Source organism: Mus musculus, chromosome 9 (genome assembly GCF_000001635.26).
Source record: "Mus musculus strain C57BL/6J chromosome 9, GRCm38.p6 C57BL/6J".
Classification (NCBI taxonomy): Eukaryota; Metazoa; Chordata; class Mammalia; order Rodentia; family Muridae; genus Mus; species Mus musculus.
This window is the reverse complement of record NC_000075.6, coordinates 85,037,211-85,054,900: the sequence shown is the minus strand read 5'-3', so window position 1 is coordinate 85,054,900 and position 17,690 is coordinate 85,037,211.

Sequence of the window (17,690 nt, the reverse complement as noted above, 5' to 3'; positions counted from 1 at the left end):
TACATTTACACAATGGAGTATTAGTTAGCTATTTAAAAAATGACCTCATGAAATTTTGAGACAGATGGGTGTAACTAGAAAAAAATCATCCTGAATGAGGTAACCCAGACTCAGAAAGACAAATATGGTATGTATTCACTTACAAGTAAATATTAGCTGTTAACTAAATGATAATCAAGCTACAATATGCAGATCCAGAGATGTTAAAGAGGAGGGCTCCAGTGCAGGATGCATGGATCTCTATAGGAAGGAGAAATAGAATAGATTTTGCAGGTTGACTGAGACAATGTGGGGACAGGAGTGGGAGGGATTAGGTGGGAGTGACTGGAGGAAGAGGCTGTTGAGGGAGTCTGATGAACGGACATGCATTTGAGAATTAGTGTGGAAATATAGTGCAGTGGAAACTTCCTGGAATCTATGAGGGTAATCCTAGTGAGAACTCTTAATAATGAAGAATACAGAGCTCCAACTGACCATCTCTGGTAGCCTAGCAAGGCTCCAGTGATGGGTCTGGGTTGCATTCAATTGAGTTTTTGGCTGAGGGGGGTCTTGCAGAGATCCCCAAGCAATGCAAGATGATGATAGGTTGGAAGGTTGCCCTCCGCAATGGGTGAGGATAGCATCCACACAGCTTAATGAATACAGAGAGGATGAGCTGGTGCTTGCCCAGAGCCTTCAGCCTTATGTTCAATCTCTTTGGTATGGAAAGTTACTTTGCAGGCTACAGAAAGAGAAACCTAGACACCAACTCAGCCACAAAAATTTTGACCTATCATCTGCCCTGCATGAAAGATGTACTGAGGCAAGGGTGGCACAGAACTTGGCAGAGTCGCTAACTAATATCTGATTTAACTTGAGGGCCAACCTGTGAGAAGGACCCCATGGCTGCCACTTCCTTGAGGGTCAGGAACCAGAGTCCTAGTACAGAAGAAATCATGATTGTCAAACCATAACAACAACAATAACCAAAACTATAACAACAAACAAAAAAACTCTAATGATATTTTATTATACCCTTAAAGGGTACCTTGACAAATAATTATCAGATAGACTTCCTCCAGAAACAGAGATGGAAGAGGATACAGAGTCCCATCGCCACCACACCAAAGACATTATGTGGAGAGAGAGCCTAAATTAGAGGTTTCCATAGGGTCTCTTCCTTACGTTGGAGCTCAGGAATCCTGCAAAAGAGGAGAGGAAATATTGTAGGAGTGAGAGGGAATGGACAACACCCAGAGAACAAAGGTCACTGAATGAACTCAACAGGGCACATATAGGATCACAGAGATTAATGCTGGAAGAATGAGACCTTCAGGGGTCTGAATAAGGTCCTTGGCATATATGCTGTGGCTGTTAGCTTGAGGATTTTGTGGGACTTCTAACTGTGGGAGGAGGCATGTTTCTGACACCTTTGCCTGCTCCTGGAATTCTTTTACTCCGTTGAGCATTCTTGTCCAGGTTTGACAGGGGGGGGGGTTGCCTTATTTTATTGTTTTGTTGTTGTTGTTTTTGTTTGCATTTGCATTTGCTTGTTGTCTCTTGGAGATCTGCTCTTTTCTGAAGTGAGAGAGGGGGAGTGGATCTGGCAAGATGGGATAAGTAGGAGTGAAGTTGAAAGGAGTGGAGGGAGAGAAAATTGGTCAGAATGTATTGCATGACAGGAGACCGTTTTCAATAATGAAAAAGAAAGAAAATGGAAACTTCTACTAAACAGTGAGATAAAACATTCATCAAGGAAAAATAGAGAAGTTTCCCTTATCTTCCTTCTTCCTTACTCTTAGAATTCTTTTGTTACTATAATTTTCTTCAAACCTTATTTTAAATGATGGTTCTTAAACTCTGTAACCCCACTTTGTAGCCCACCACCCACCAGAACTAGTAGGAAAGAAAGGCTGTGGGGATGTGGATCTGTATAGAAAGGTTCTTTGGAACAACTCCTGTCTATGTTGTCTAGAAATATACAGTTCAGTTCACAGGTTAGCAGCAGCAGTTCAATCCATTTACAAACACTTCACAGATAAACCAGCAGTCCAGTTCAGTAGAGTCAGGATAGCAAACACGAATCAGCAGTGGTGGCACTACCTAGCAGAGACAGCCAGGCCTTAGCCTTGGCATGAGTCACCAGGAGGGACCAGGAGGAATGCCAGGAAAAGTTCTTGGCTGTGCCTCTTTCAGGGAAGGAAAGATCAGCGATGCAAGACTCTCAGGCATTGCATAGCTAGCTTTATAAGCAAGCCAAACACCTCCATCATGGTCCCTTGAGTCCTATTTATACCCTCCGTACATCATGGTTCTTGCCGCAGCACATGTGTCTATCTCAGCTGACATCACTCTGCCAATCAGCCCTAGTTTGGGGGAAGCAGCAAGGAACTGTAACATGCTACCAGAAGTTCTTTGTTTTGGTGTGTTTCTCTCTATGGAGTCCCAATAAATGCAGCTCAACTACACAATGTAAGGTGGACCAATACATTCATTTTGTTAGCAAAGAACCAATCCTTTATCGTGTATCTTTTCATGTGCTTGCTTTAGCAGAACATCCTCTCTCCTGTGCTTAGTTCAGCAAAATGTTCCTTCATGTGTGTGCCCCAGCAAAACACAATCTAACCAACTTTCCAAAGAACCCTTAAGTTTCTACTTCATTCTTCCCTTAATACTTATTTTACTTCTAATCAACTAGTAATAAATGAAACCGTTGGTACATAGACGCCCAAAGCCCTTATCATTTAAACCAAGACTGTACTCTTACTCTAAAATTGGGGAGACGGAAAACCAGGAGCTGGAGTCGCTGGGACCATTTTTCTGATAACTATCATTTCTGCTTCATCGTGTATCACATTTTGACCATTATCATTTGATACAAGTTTTGGTTTCTCATTTGTTTGCTAGCTCAGTGAAGTGAAATGTTTATTACAAAATATTTTCAGATCTATCAGCTTTATTTCTTTCTAAAACTTCAAAAAAGTCTATTTAAAAACAGTAATATTGAGATATTTTGATAGAATTGATACTATAAATTCAATTAGTAACAACTTAACTCATTTTAAATATCTCTTTAAACTCTTTCAGAAACACTGAGAAGTTGTGCATGCCAAAATATCTCATTAACAAGGAATGGAACAGATTACAGTAACTTATTGATGAGCCACTTTGCTAAAGCTTGGCCTCTGGTTGAAAAGCTAACACATATCCCTGTTCTCTTGGCTATCTATAATTCTTTCTTTCTCAGTTTATTTTTTTATATTCTTCTTCTATCCTTTCCCATAGACAAGCACTGCTAAATTTGACCTTTTTCTACTTCTTTATTTTTTTTATATCTGTATTTGATCATTAAAAAGATAATGATGGTGTCTGAGGCAAAGGGAATCAACAAGCTTGTGTCAGATAGGCAAATCCCCCATGAGAGAGATGTTGGACTATTTTCCAGTGTCAGCCTAGATGATTTATATGAAGAAAGCTTTCTTTTTCTGAAAGAGTAAAGAAAAAAACGATCTCAATATTGAACATGATAATATCGGTAATCAAATAGTGAAAGCAACAGTATTAGCATTGGACCTAACTCTTCAGGGTGTTATTCATATATAAAATGTAAACTTGCTATAAATGTATTTGTCACTACTTTGAGTTTCCATGGGATTTCAGAAAAGAAAACTGAAGTGCAAAACCCACTTGTTAATAAGCTCTGTTAACTCCCCAGCTCTTGGAACTAAGAAAGTACAAATGACCAAATATCTACTTCATACAATTGTTTTGATTATTGAGATAGCAATTATAAAACTTCTTTGGATTCACTAAGGGTTTTTGCAGCTGTTAAATATTACTGTCTGACAATATCTCATTTGGAATTAATAGTGTCTTTAATCTTGTTATATGCACTTTTGTCATTTGAAGTCTTTGCATTTTCAAATATACATGCACATTCCATGAAGATAGTCTTTCACAGGGAAACCCTTCCTTTAGTCTTGACTTTCACTGAGACCCATTAATTCTACCTCCCCTTTTGGTTGCCTAATCTCAAATATTCATCTTGGTTGAGTCCTGGCTCTGTTGAATCCTGGCTCTACTGAGTCCTAACTGCATTGCATTTGGTATCCAGCCTGTCCTTTCTAATACCTCCAACTTTTGAAAAATGAAAATGCTGTTATGACAAACAGATTTGTTGTTGCTCGTGGAAAAAATATGATGTAAGAAGATTGGTTGGTAAAGAACTAGTATATTAGCCCCAAACTACATCCAGACTATTTCTTCCCAAAAGAAAAATAAGTGCCAATGTCCTTCTTAGAATCTGGAACTATTTTCATCTTGAGCATCCTTGCTTGCCTCTTTTTCTTTCTATCACACCCCATCTAGAAAAATCACACCCCATGATAATTATTACTTAGTAGTTTTTCCTAACCCAAATACAATCTGATAAATTCTAGTTGAATTATATAATTTCCCAGACCTGCCTAATAAAATTTATGATTTCGACTTGAGTGGAGTTCAGTGTGTAAGATTTGCTATTCAGCTTCCTCTTCTGTCATGCACCAGTACCTGCAAACATTTGTAGTCTGCACCAACTCTACTGTTTCACTTCAACTCTCACACCCAGTGCATGGACAGAGAAGCTTTCCGATAAGCAAACAAACAAACAAACAAACAAACAAACAAACAAACAAAGGAACCAACCAACATCTTTCCTGTTCCTTCCATTCAAACTGGTCCTGCACACACACTGCAGCCCTCTTTGTCCATTCTCTATTCTTGATGAATAGAGAAACCCCTTTCCTAAAGCAAGGCTCATCCTTTCTTTATGGATTTAGGATCTATTCTGTTCTATATAATTGAAATGGAAATATTAAAATTTTATTTGATTTTTATTGACAAGTATGTGTCTGTGTTTAGGAGCTACCATGAATGTATTGATAAAACTATGCATGTTGAATGAACAGTTAGGGCTAATTTACCGGATTTATTACTTTTTGTGATTAGGACACTTAAAAATCACCTGTCCTGAATTTTTAAGTATACAATGCTTTATTATTAGATAAATGTTATATTTATTCTTTTTTGTCTACATTTCTTTTAGTCATTGGACCAACTATATCTTTCCCTTAGTCTAGCCTCTACACCCATTCTCTGTGAAGCAGAGTTATGCATTCTTCTGAGTTTGACTATTTTAGATCTTATGTACAGATGAGATCACGTGCTATGTGTCTTTCTGTGTCTAGCTTATTTCATTTAACACGGTATCCACTAGACTCATCCACATAATGGCAGCATTTGTGGATGTTTTAGAACTTAATAGTATTATATTTCTTATATATAGCAATTTGTTTATGTCAATCTATTTATGCTCATTTATTTTGTTTAAGCAACCTGGCTCTCTTGAATAATACTGTAATGAAAACAGGAATACTGCCATTTCTTCAGCATTTTGGCTTTGTATTCATTCAAGATGTTTTCAAAAGTTAATGCCTGGGTCCTTTTGCCTTTTCCATTTCCAGGAGAGAGGGAGAGACCACTGTTCCAAGCACAGGGAATAATGATAAGCCAAAATCAGGATTCTGTCAAACTCCAGTTGATGTGCTAATGTTTTTATTGGGTTGACTTATAAGGAAAAGAGTGAGGGATTAGCACGGATGAAGAGATACTTACTGTATAAGGGGTTGCATGGCTTTCTTCTGTCCTCTACACAAACATACTCACATGTGCACACAGAAACCCACAGGCACATTTACAAACATGAATGTACTTGTATATACCAACAAACAAATTCACACATGTACACATACATGTGTCATATACACAAGTAATTTTAAAATATCAAAAGTGGCAATAATAGAAAGCAAGTCTGTAATGTGTTAGTTGCCTGCCTCAAGTGGCATTGCTTTCTTAAGTAAAGAAATAAAAAATAAAAATAAATGGGTTTTAGATTTACAAGTTGTTAAAATAAAACAAAGTTGACTGATTTCTTTTTGAGTCTAAGATTTCTCAAGCTGTATTTTCACTGCCATGTTTTAAAGGAAACTGCTCACAATTATATGCTTTTCATTATGTAAATATTTTAAAATCATGAGCCTAGAGAGAGAAGTGAGAATCAGAAAGCACTGAGCTGTTATAATGACTGCATACATCATAGTTAATCTCAAAATAAGTCCTGGATGTGTGTGGCATGGTGTTTTATGAATGGTTGGCAAAGAGTTCCCATTAACTATACCAGTGGGAATGGTAAAACCAAAAGCAATTTTGTACCTTGTGGCTTCCTATGAATAAAGTGCCACATTGTTATTGTTCAGAATGAGCCAGAGACTGCTGTGGAGAGAGTAGCTAACAGTGATATTATCCACTGGAGGCTCTGACCTCTGTTACAGAAAACTAGCTGTCTGTCTGGCTTGATGATGAATTCTTCTGAGTAAATTAAACGTTCATAAATATCCAGAGGAGGTCTGTGTTAATGGTTTAAGAACACTCTCATTAAGCATCAGAAACATGATTCTTCTGTGTAGCATTTTCTAATTATATTGTCAAAGCATTATTGCTGCACGCATTTTACTGGCCTCTAACTTTACAAAAGCTTTTATACCTTTTAATGTGTTTATCTCCACAGCAACCTAAGGAGGTGGGTTAGGAGGCAGCTGGCATATGAAATGGGATAATGTATGCAAGTTATTTGTTAACTACAAAGCCACATTAATGATACCATTAGAATTCTTGTTTGATGCATAAGAAATGAGGCCAGAGATGACATACAAATGAGGCTGGAGATGACAAACCATCTACCTCAGGTCAAGAGTTACTGGGATCAGGGAAGCTTGAGTCAATTGACTCATGCTCAAAACCATTCTTTTTTTGTTTGTTTGTTTGTTTTGTTTTGTTTTTGTTTGTTTAATTTCTTCCGACACATCATTCACTGGCTAAAATATAACAAGGCACCAGCTTTATAGATAACAATGACGAAGCCATAGGCTATAGTGCTCTGAAAATCATAGTCAGAGTTTCACCCATAATAACACACAGACTCTCTCTCTCTCTCTCTCTCTTTCTTCATTTCTAAAATGAATTTTGGACCATCCTGCCTAATAACCATGAAGTGCAAAGTGCCTCTGGCCCTGTGGTTAAAATCATTCTGATATAAACATTATGAAGTAATTCATAGGATATGTTTCTGCATTTCATTAGTAAATTCTGGCTCACCTTCTATTCATTAATCTGGTTTCAAGTAACTTCTGCATTTACGTCCATTAATCATTTGCTCTTCCTTGGTTTCTCAGGGCTTTCTAATTGTAACAAATGCCTTGAATACCCAGGAAAGAATCAGAGTGTGACTCTATTTCTACTTTTAAGTACCAAGCCACCTTCCATTCCTGTGTGTTCACTTTTCTTGACAAGCAGTTCTAGTGAGAATTCTGGAGAAAAGAAAGAACTAATGTTTCTGGTCTTGGGTTTTTAATGTTGCTTACCTAGCTTTCATTTGCCCTTCTCCCTGCTTACATCAGTGCAGAACACAGGCTTACGAGGGTACACTGAAGAAACATAATAATGATGGTTGATAATTACAATATAGTAACTCCTTGTTACTTAGTGCTTCCTGAACACTTATTTGTCATTCTTCACAGGCTTTGTTGAGAGGTTTACGTGCATAGCCTCATGAGGAGATGTTAAGTAATTAGACCCAAGTTAGTTCCACACTCCATGGTATTGGTGCCAGGACTTGAGCTCACATTTGTCCAGACCAATGCTATTAAGTGTTCTGTTCTTTCTTCATCTGGCTGCTCTGAAACTCAAGATGGTCAGGATGAACAAGTGGATAATGTGAGAACCAATGAGCAGTTATGACCATAAAATTCTGATTTTATTAGCTAAGATTTATTTAGAAAACCAACCAACCAACCAACAACACCCCCTACCCCCAGGAAAAAGAGCCAACCAACAATAAAATCCAAAGCCTAGTTCTTTCTATTGTGAAAAAAAAGCCAAAGATGAAGGCAGCATCTGCCTACTGATGATGTTATTGTAGAGAGTTCTTCAGTTGTCACTGTGAGAGAAGTTTCAGAGGAGTCGATAATATCACCATGTAGTGATTGATTATTGGATACTTTGTTCTGTCACATTATGTATGACTGCTGAGCCTCAATTTTTAAAATATGTAAGATGGTGTTAATAATACCAAATTCATACATTTTTTTAAAATTGAAATTAAACACACATTATTAGTGTTTAGTGTATCCTTTAAACTTAGGGTAAATTTCTAAACACTGAGTTTTTTGTATCCGGATACACCACTAATCTGTTCTTCCAAAAGATGCAGGAAGTATTGGCAGTGGAACTAACCCTGAAAAACAAGCCACAAGGAAACTTTTGACAGAGGAAGATTGGATTTTGACTGGAATTTGTATGCCTCAAGCCTGTCTGGATTTGGAGTCCATCGAGTTAGCGCATTTAAATCATCAAAGCAATAAGATTAAACTCGTTTGGTTAAAAAGTGATCATGAAATGGGTATTTGTCAATCAAGGTGGTAATCTTTTCAGCCAGCATTTATAATTTAAAACTTTACAAGCAGACATGTCAAGGTAAGAAACTAGGCAATTTTAGATTGTAGATTTGCAGTACCAGCCACAGGAGGGGTTTAGTGCCAAGGTGAAATTGCTGAGTATCTAGCATCTTTGAACATTCTTTTTGTCCAGGGTTAATCAGTCCTAAAGTGTATTGGGATATTAAATGTATACCCTTTCCTGCAGCGCAGTAAAATGCAAAGTTATGAGATAGATGGCTGACATTCGTGTTTAGTCTGGAACTACTCCAGAGCCTAAAATGGGTTGTAGAAGTCTATGGTGACTTTTGAAACTGAGGAAGATTCTTTCCTCCTCTTGTGCTCAGACAGCCTAGCTGGGTCACCATGGGCTTGATCATCATCCTTCCTTGATTAAATATTAGAATGTAACAAATGCCTTCTAGAGCTGTATACACTTAGGCAGCAGAAATATTACAGAAGTATTTCGTGTAATGTTTGTAAAGTCTCAGGTCTGATAGTGCACATCTCTACAGCATTTGGGAGGCAGGAGCAGAAGGATCTCTGTGAGTTCAAGATCAGCATGTCTCTATAGCAGGTTCCAGGCTGTACAGAGAGATCAAAGTGTTTTCTCAAAGGAACAAACTTTATTTCAGAAAGAGAAAGATACTGGACTTCTTACTTTTGAATAATCTTGAGCTGTTCTCTTATTGAGCTAAAAGATAAAAATACAAAAACCATTTTGAAACACCCTAATGGAGATGAGCACACATTCTGATGCCTAGGGCTGATGACCTTGTCTTCCCTTGGTTAGCCAGAAGCTCATTTACTTTCCATGCAATTCAACATCCTCCACAGCCAAAGTGTTGAGGACTTGGAGAAAAGTGGCTTCCAAAGTTGTTGTACTTGACCTTTGACCTGAAAATGAATTTTTCAGTAGAAGCTTAATACATACATGAATATATTCTAAATAAATATATTCTTTCGGAAACATCATCATTTGGGGCCTGATTCCAGCTCTCCATGGGTGAGCTCCACCTACATAACTGGTAAGAAATTCTCTATGACAGGCAAGAATACCTCTGAATATGTCAGGGAAAGTCACCTCTTACAAATTAGCAGGTGTGTGGTAGAAACTTATAACAGGAAATTTTCTTGTAGAAATGAGGACAAAAGATTCCAGATTATGAGATGTCATGTTGAAGCAGGAGTGATTTAGGGACAAGGATAAAAAATTATCATCAAGTTCTTAGGGGCAGGTTGAAGGACAGAGAACAACAGAAATTTCAGAGAACATGCTGTTCCTAGGTATAAAATAAATGGACAGACAGCAGGAGGATCATTCAGCTTATAAAGTATATAAAAGCAAAGAAAGGAATATTTACTGGAAAGTCACCCCAATTAAAACTTAACGATACTCTTTCCAACTTTCAGAGTTTATTTTCAGATCCTGAGCCACGTTCTTAAAGAAAGATGAGCTATCCATGAGGAAGTACCTTGTAATACCATGACAGATATTTGTAATGTTCCCCCTGAAGCAATCTCTACTTTTCTCTAAGTGAGGAGACTTAAGTTATGTGAGGACTATTGGAAATGAAGTTAAGTGGAGATTTGAAACCTTGGGATATAAGATACTCCAAACATTTTTAGAGGAGGAAGAAGCATATTGATTCAGAATCAGGTGTCTGAATCCAAGCCAGTGGTTCTCAACCTTCCTAATGCCATGGCCTTTTAATACAGTTTCTCAAATTCTTGTGACTCATCCAATATAAAACCATTTTTGCTGCTACTCCATGACAGTGATTTTCCTGCTGTTATTAATAATAATGTAATGTAAATATTGGGTATGCAGGATATGCAAAGCCTTTGAAAGTTTCATTTGATTCCCACAGGGGTCATGAACAATAGGTTGAGAACTACTTGTCTAAGCCACTACCTTGTAGTTACTTTGCCTGTCTTAGTATCTACTTGCCCTCCAAATTGAAATGGACACATATGGTAGTTGGAAAAATGATTAATTTAGTTAATTACCATTGTATATGGCCCAGGTGTTGAAGGCTTAGTCCCCACCTCATGACACTAAGATGAGGTAGTAGAGACATTAAGAGGTGACACCCAGTAGAAGCTCACTGCAAAGGCGTCTCAATTCAAACTATGTGGCTACAATCTTTTCTTTCTTTCAGAATTTTTTGAGCCAGAGGTTGAGTAACTTTTCTCTTCCGCATGTCCCTATCATTATACACTAACCAAAGACTCAATAGTACTGGGACTGACCAAGCAGGGAGCAGTTCTTCAAACAAGATAAGCCAGAATAAGCCGTTTATCTTCAAAAGTTTATTATCTCACATATATGTTATAGAAATGGGGGAAAAAATATTAGTACATTATACCCTGAGAGCTAGCAAAATTAAGTGGAGGTTCTAAAATAGTTAAATTCATTGTCTCCTATGGTCACCCAAAGTTTACATAGTAATAATGACTATTTTAAAGTCACATCTCAAAAATAAGATCTGAGAATAGTACCCTTAAAATCTTCAAAGACTCTAGCATAGTGATTCCCTCCATGCCATACTAATTCTCAAGAATTTCAGAGAACAACCTGAAAGGGAGACAATAGCATCACCTACATATTCCAAACAGGTTTCATTTTATTGATCAACACCAGTGTAATCAAATAAGCAAGCAATGAAAAAAAAAAGGTTGGCTAGAGCCACTTGATACATCAATGGTAGAAGATAAACTGGGAATTTTGGTCTCTTCTTTTAACCTGAATTAGTCATCTGTTTTCTGGGAATTAGGTTGCATACAATAAAAACAGATATTTATTTTCTGGCTTTGGTGAACATCTCAGCTATTTTTAATATCCTGGAAAAATAATCTTTGGAAAATAAGGGAGAAGGTAGCATATGGAAGAAACACATGGAGGCGCATCAATGATATCTTATTTTTACTTTATATTTTGAAAAACGGAGGGCTTCCTGATCTTAAAGGAGCATTCTTGTAAAGATAGTTCTTCTGGAGAGATGACAAAGGACTTACTTATGAAGCTTTCATATGCAAGCCCAACTACCCAGCTACAATTTTATGAAGCTCTTACCACTCTTCTTATATTTGGCAGTGCAAGAAGTAATCCAATTTTTTTAAACCAAGCTCCAATGGGTGATTGGCAGTGAGTATGTACCAGGCAAACAGCAGTAGCCCCCATATGGTAAAATACAGTAGACTCATTCTCCATAGCTGAAGTCTAACCTACTGAACTTGCCTCACCTATCCTGTTACATAGAAATAACATGAATGGCTTGTGGCAGAGTTACATCCTCCCTTTCTTCCGTGACCTCAGCATTTCCTTGAGTGGACCTCTGTGGCATCTTATGTCTACTTCTCTTGGAAACTGTGAGCATAGTCAGTGCCAAATGTCTGTCCATTTCTTGGACTCTTCATCCCTGAACAATAATATCTAGTTGTGTTATAAAATGAGAGCATCTAACCTCTCACATTTATATATTAAATTTTTAACCTTCAGTGTGACATTGCCAAGAAGAGAGGCCTCTGAAAGATGAGTAAGACATGGAAAGAAAATCCCTATGGATGGGATTAGCACCCTTAAAATGTGACTCTGTAGAGCTCATTCACCTCTTATTCTATGTGGGGACCCATAGATAGTGATCTGTGAACTTAGACTCTGTCCTTAGCAGATACTAAATCTGTTGGTACTTGGGTCTCTAACTTTCCGGTCACCAGACTAAAAATTAAATCTCTGTTGTTTATAAGCCATCCTGTTGTGGTATATTGCTGTACTAGCTTGAATTTACGGAAGCAAAAAAGACTGACCAATAGAAATTTGCATAAAATAAGATTGTTTTGTTACGTACGCACAAGGAAATATCCACCTAAGAACAGGCACAGACAAACAGTGTCCAAGGAGACAGAATGACTCAGCTCTCAGATGATACTTAACTAACATCATCTTTGATAAATTTAGTCCAAGCTCAATAAACTCACATGCACATTAATCACAATGGAGAAAGTCAAAGGGGATATTGTCCAACATACTCAGCTCAACTAAGACTGATCTAGGCACCATACTTGAGGACATTCAGCCTTTAGAAACAGAGGCCAAATACTCAGCCCCTGGTTTGCTACAACACCTTGATGAAAGTATCTTGGAAAGAGAAGAAATTCTCTATCAGAGCATATTCTAGTTTAAACCTCATTTTCCTACCTGTGATGACTTAGCCACTGCTATTACACAAGGGATTTTATATTGAACTGACCAGTCAGATATATTATACAATACTACCTTAGTCTGAAGTAAGGGAAGGAAACTTTGGATCTGTCCTGTTTCATCCTACAAACATTTTTCTAGAAGCTGTTGATAAGCTACGTAGATTGAACAGATCTTTGAAGGTACAGCTGAGGTGGCAGATTGGAGATAAAACCTTAGAAAGGTGACATGCCATTTTCCAGAAAGCAATATGTAACATAAACAAGGGCATTATGTGATGTGTGATACACTATATGTTCCAAGAGCCAACAAGCAAGCACATTTTCTTCCTTTCCAGTGATCTGCTTGGAAGTTCCTCACCCCTGCAAGTTCAGATGTCTTAATTTCCATTGAGAATGCTTGCACCAAATGGCAAAATAATAGTTCCCTTATCTTTGAAAACAGTTGCTGCCTCAGTATTCCAGGTTGCAGTAAATAAGCACATAAGAAGAGAAGTCTTCACTCTATCAAAGGAAATTGACTCTGATCAAGCATAGTAAGCCTAGCACCAAGATAATTCTCTCTTAAATATCTTCCCATCCCAGTTTTTTTTTTTTTGTTCTTTTGTTTTAATTTTGACAAATGGCAAAGAAGAGAAAATGAGAAGAGTTTTACATTCACTGTACATGAGGCTTTAGGTCAGTGGTTCTCAAACTTCCTAATATTCCTCATGTTTTGGTGACCCCCAACCATAAAATTATGTCTTTGCTTCTTAACTGTAATTTTGCTACTGTTGTGCATCATAATGTAAATATCTGATATTCAAGATATCTGATATATAATCCCAAAATGAGTCTTGACCCCAAGTTGAGAACCACTGTTATATGTGCTACCCCTAAGAAATCCTCCTATACCCACAGATGTAAGAAGAACAGATGAGAACGATAAGGAATGGTCAGAAGAGGAAGAAGAAAAGGATGCACAGCTGTACCTGAGTACAGTGACAGCGTTGTAGTTCTATAGCTCATTCCTGAGCTTCTTCTCAGTGACTCCAGGAATTGGAGCAGCCAGAAGTTAATACGAGGGGTATGAAAAGCAGACTGTGCAAGATTCAGTTAAGTGCCACTAGAGTCATCTATTAAGCTCCAGAGAGTGGTGGCTGCTGTGCTCCTAAGTGAATGTATTTATGGGAATTGCTTTAGACTAAAATTTCAGTCTTTCAGTGGTTACACCTGCTTTCTGGCAGTGTCCTATATGGTTCTACAGTGTCCTACATGGTCAGAGTAAAGCAAAATGACTTCTTCATTTGTCTTAGTTTGGAAAATATTACAAAGATTTATTTAAATTCTCAATGTGAGCAATTTCACTTACTTTTCTTTGCTTTATTGTGGCAATAAACTTTCTGCCAATTGACTTTAGCTATTTACTCCCTATCTGACCCCAGCCATATCACAAGCTTAAGGAACTTCAACAGTGTAAACATGCATGTTCTCTGAGTTAACTGCCTGAGCTATATTATATCCCTCTAGATCCTGAACTTATTCCTCTGTACCTTGTCCTTAATCCCATACACTTCCTTCGATGTTTTTTATCCATGGAAATATCTTTTCCACTCTCTTAATATTTCTCCTGATAACATACACATACTATGATTTATCCTTCCTCAGATATACCTTTATGCTGACATAATTCCAATCTATTATTCAAATTTTCTTTTTAACTCACAAGGAAATCAATCACAATTTTGTATGAGTGCTGTTATAATTCATGATAGCTAGTGCCATCAAAACTCACTTCGTTGTTACACTTGACACCAACACCTCTGTATTATTTATTTGACTGGTTTTACCAAGACCTCACAGCCCTTTACCTTTTCTTTTGGTCCCCTGTGGTGTCCACTGTTAGAATATCTGACCTCACTTTTTACAGACTTATCCTTCCATGCCCTCCTTTTGCCAATTTGTTCAAGAGTAGTTGATCCTCCCTGACTCTTCAGGAACTATAATCCTCTTCTTTTCACTTGTATAAGGCCTAGGGATGTATACAAATGCAAAACTAAAAACCTCTTTAGAATTAAATATGCAACTGTTAGCCAAATTATCTAAAACATAACTAAAACCAATGGAGTCAAAATGATTGAAGATCCAACTTTGGGTTCTTGGTGCATAGAGAAAATGAACTGAGGGACTATGAATATAGGTCAACAGTTACAATATTTGCACGAAATAAATGAAGCCATAGATATAATCCCTACCATCACATGAACTAAGGGGATTGGTGCCTGCCTACCATATCAGCAGTTAGGTGAGGTAGAGACAAGAGATCAATGACATTATTGAACTACATAGTGAATTTGAGATCACGGGTCAAGAACAGAAACTGCTAACAAAAACACCCACAAAAATGATCATGCAGAAGTAAATGACTGTTATTTTCATAATCTTATTTTCCCTTTGTTTTAACTTTCAAAGTAAATCTTACTGATTATTGTGACTTTTGCATTTACTCCAAGATTTTTTTTTAATACATGGAAAAGTAATTTACAGGAACCTTTACAAAGAAATGTCATGCTGATAATTATATTTTTAACACCCATTTTTTTCATTTGATCTTTTAAATGTTGACATGGGATGATTTTCATCAAGATTCCTTGATTACCTATTTTCTCAAGTCTTTAATTAAAATCTTAGACATTGAGATTTGTAGTTCTCTCTGGTTTTGTTTCACATTTAACTCGAGATTTAATGTTACCTGGCTTTAATCTTTCTTATGCCAAACAAATTTTCCAAATGTTTTCTTGCATTTTTTGGATATATTTAGTATATTATTTCCAGAAATAGCAAAACAAACCCAAATGGTGGGGGTGGTGGGGGTGGTGGTGGTAAGGACAAAAGAACAAGATTAAGAGCAAAAATTGCCCAGTTATTTCAATACCAGAAAACAAAAGCTATTTTAAAGTATAAACATATCCCAATTTATTCTCTATTTGAAATTCAAATGTAGCCAGAAGTTCTTGATTTTATCTGGGAAGCTCATTTTTTGAAATGTGAAGTAGCCTTGAGAAGCAAAACTGTAGTTTTGTGGAAAGGCAAGTATACATACAAGGGCAGTTGTTTGTGGCACGAAGTTGAAGAGTGTGAGGTTTCTGGGTTAGGCTTGACAAGGAGGAAAGTGTCAAATTTCTGATGAGGACAAAATGTTCATGCTGACAAACTCATCGTTCTTTTAGTCTTGTTGAAAATATGACAGTGTACATTGTAAATAGCATGAACCCAGTCTCTGCAGCTGCCATCATAGGTACTTTCTTGAGTTTAGCCAGAAGCTATGTCTGGAATATATATATATATATATTTACTGAGTTTGAATAAAATGAATAAAACATCCCAGAACACTAGTGAGTCAATATAAGATTGAAATGTATTACACTTGAATTCTCAGGCTCGTAGATACTTATACTTCCTTGTAATTATGTTGTTAATTTCCTTACATTTATTTTTCTATTTGGCCCATAATTAATTCCCGAGTTTCTATCCCACATTCTTGCTCACTTTTAAGATGGTAGTTTACTAGATACTTTATTTTGTTCAAGGCCTGTGTAAGCAAAGAATATATGTTATTCCTGGGAACCAAACTTTTCTTGCTCATTAGAATTCCCTGGAGAGTTTACCAAGAAACCATTTCTCAGTTCTGTCTGAAGGAGACTGAATCAGGCTTGCAAAGTAGGGACTGGTATCAGGCATTTAAAAACGTCATCAAGTGACTTTTGTGTGTTGCCACAATGGCACATTAGCCTATTACACCAGTGGCTGTTGTACTTGAGGACAACGGGGTAGAAAGGAACTGTTTAGTGGTGTCTAAGAAAGACTAGGTTGAGGCATCCTCCCAGTGAAGAACAATAAGATCATCCTGTCCCGCTGTGATACTACTAAATTTCTTCAAATCATTTTTGTAACTATTATTAAATTTGTTAACTTAATGCATGTATGTAATGGATTCTAATCACACATATTCCCCCCACCATTTCTGAACTTCTCACGCCTATCTACCACCATTCTTCCTTCTCTATATCCCTCTCTTTCTTTTTTTTAAATTAGGTATTCTCCTCATTAACATTTCCAATACTATCCCAAAAGTCCCCCATACCCTCCCCCCCGACTCCCCTACCCAACCACTCCCACTTTTTGGCCCTGGCATTCCCTTGTACTGGGGCATATGAAGTTTGCAAGTCCAATGGGCCTCTCTTTCCAGAGATGGCCAACTGACTTGGACTGACAGTCCTCTGGGAAGCCATTGATTTGAAACTATCCATTAGAAACTGATAAGCTTAACAATGAGCACACAGGGAAAACATTTACTTTCCTTTCACCCAGAATACTTCCAGAGGCAAGAAAGTTCACCAAGGAGAGGTAGGGGTCTCGAAGGCTCTCCTTGACCCCATAGTGGAAAACTGAGAAGCCCAATCTTTACATACCTAGTTCAGACTATGCAGCTAATGTGAAAAAAAAAAAAGACAGCTATGAAGAATACTTGTCAACACTTCTTCTTGTCTAGTATATTCATTCTATCTCCCCTTTTACAGTGTTTCCTGAGCATTAGAGGAATTCTTTTTTCTTTAATAAGTATGGACATGGCCTGAGCATCGGCAGCAGACACCTTGGTTTCAGGACTCCACCTAGAGTATTCTGCACAGGTGAGAGTGTGGACTACAGAAGCTAACAGCTTCTGTGACAGGCCAAAGCAACACAGCTTCTGGGACAGGTTCTGTTTTGGGCCTTCATCTTTGGCCAGGAGGGAGGTCTGAATGCCAGATATCTGTGCACCTTCCCTGTAAGAGGAGAGCTTGCCTGCAGAGAGTGTTCTGACCACTGAAACATAGAGGAGATATCTAGTCTCCCAGGTCTGCTGATAGAGGCTAACAGAATCACAAGTGGAACAATCTCTAACTAGAGACAACTAAATCAACAAATGCCAGAGATTACCAGATGGCAAAAGGTAAA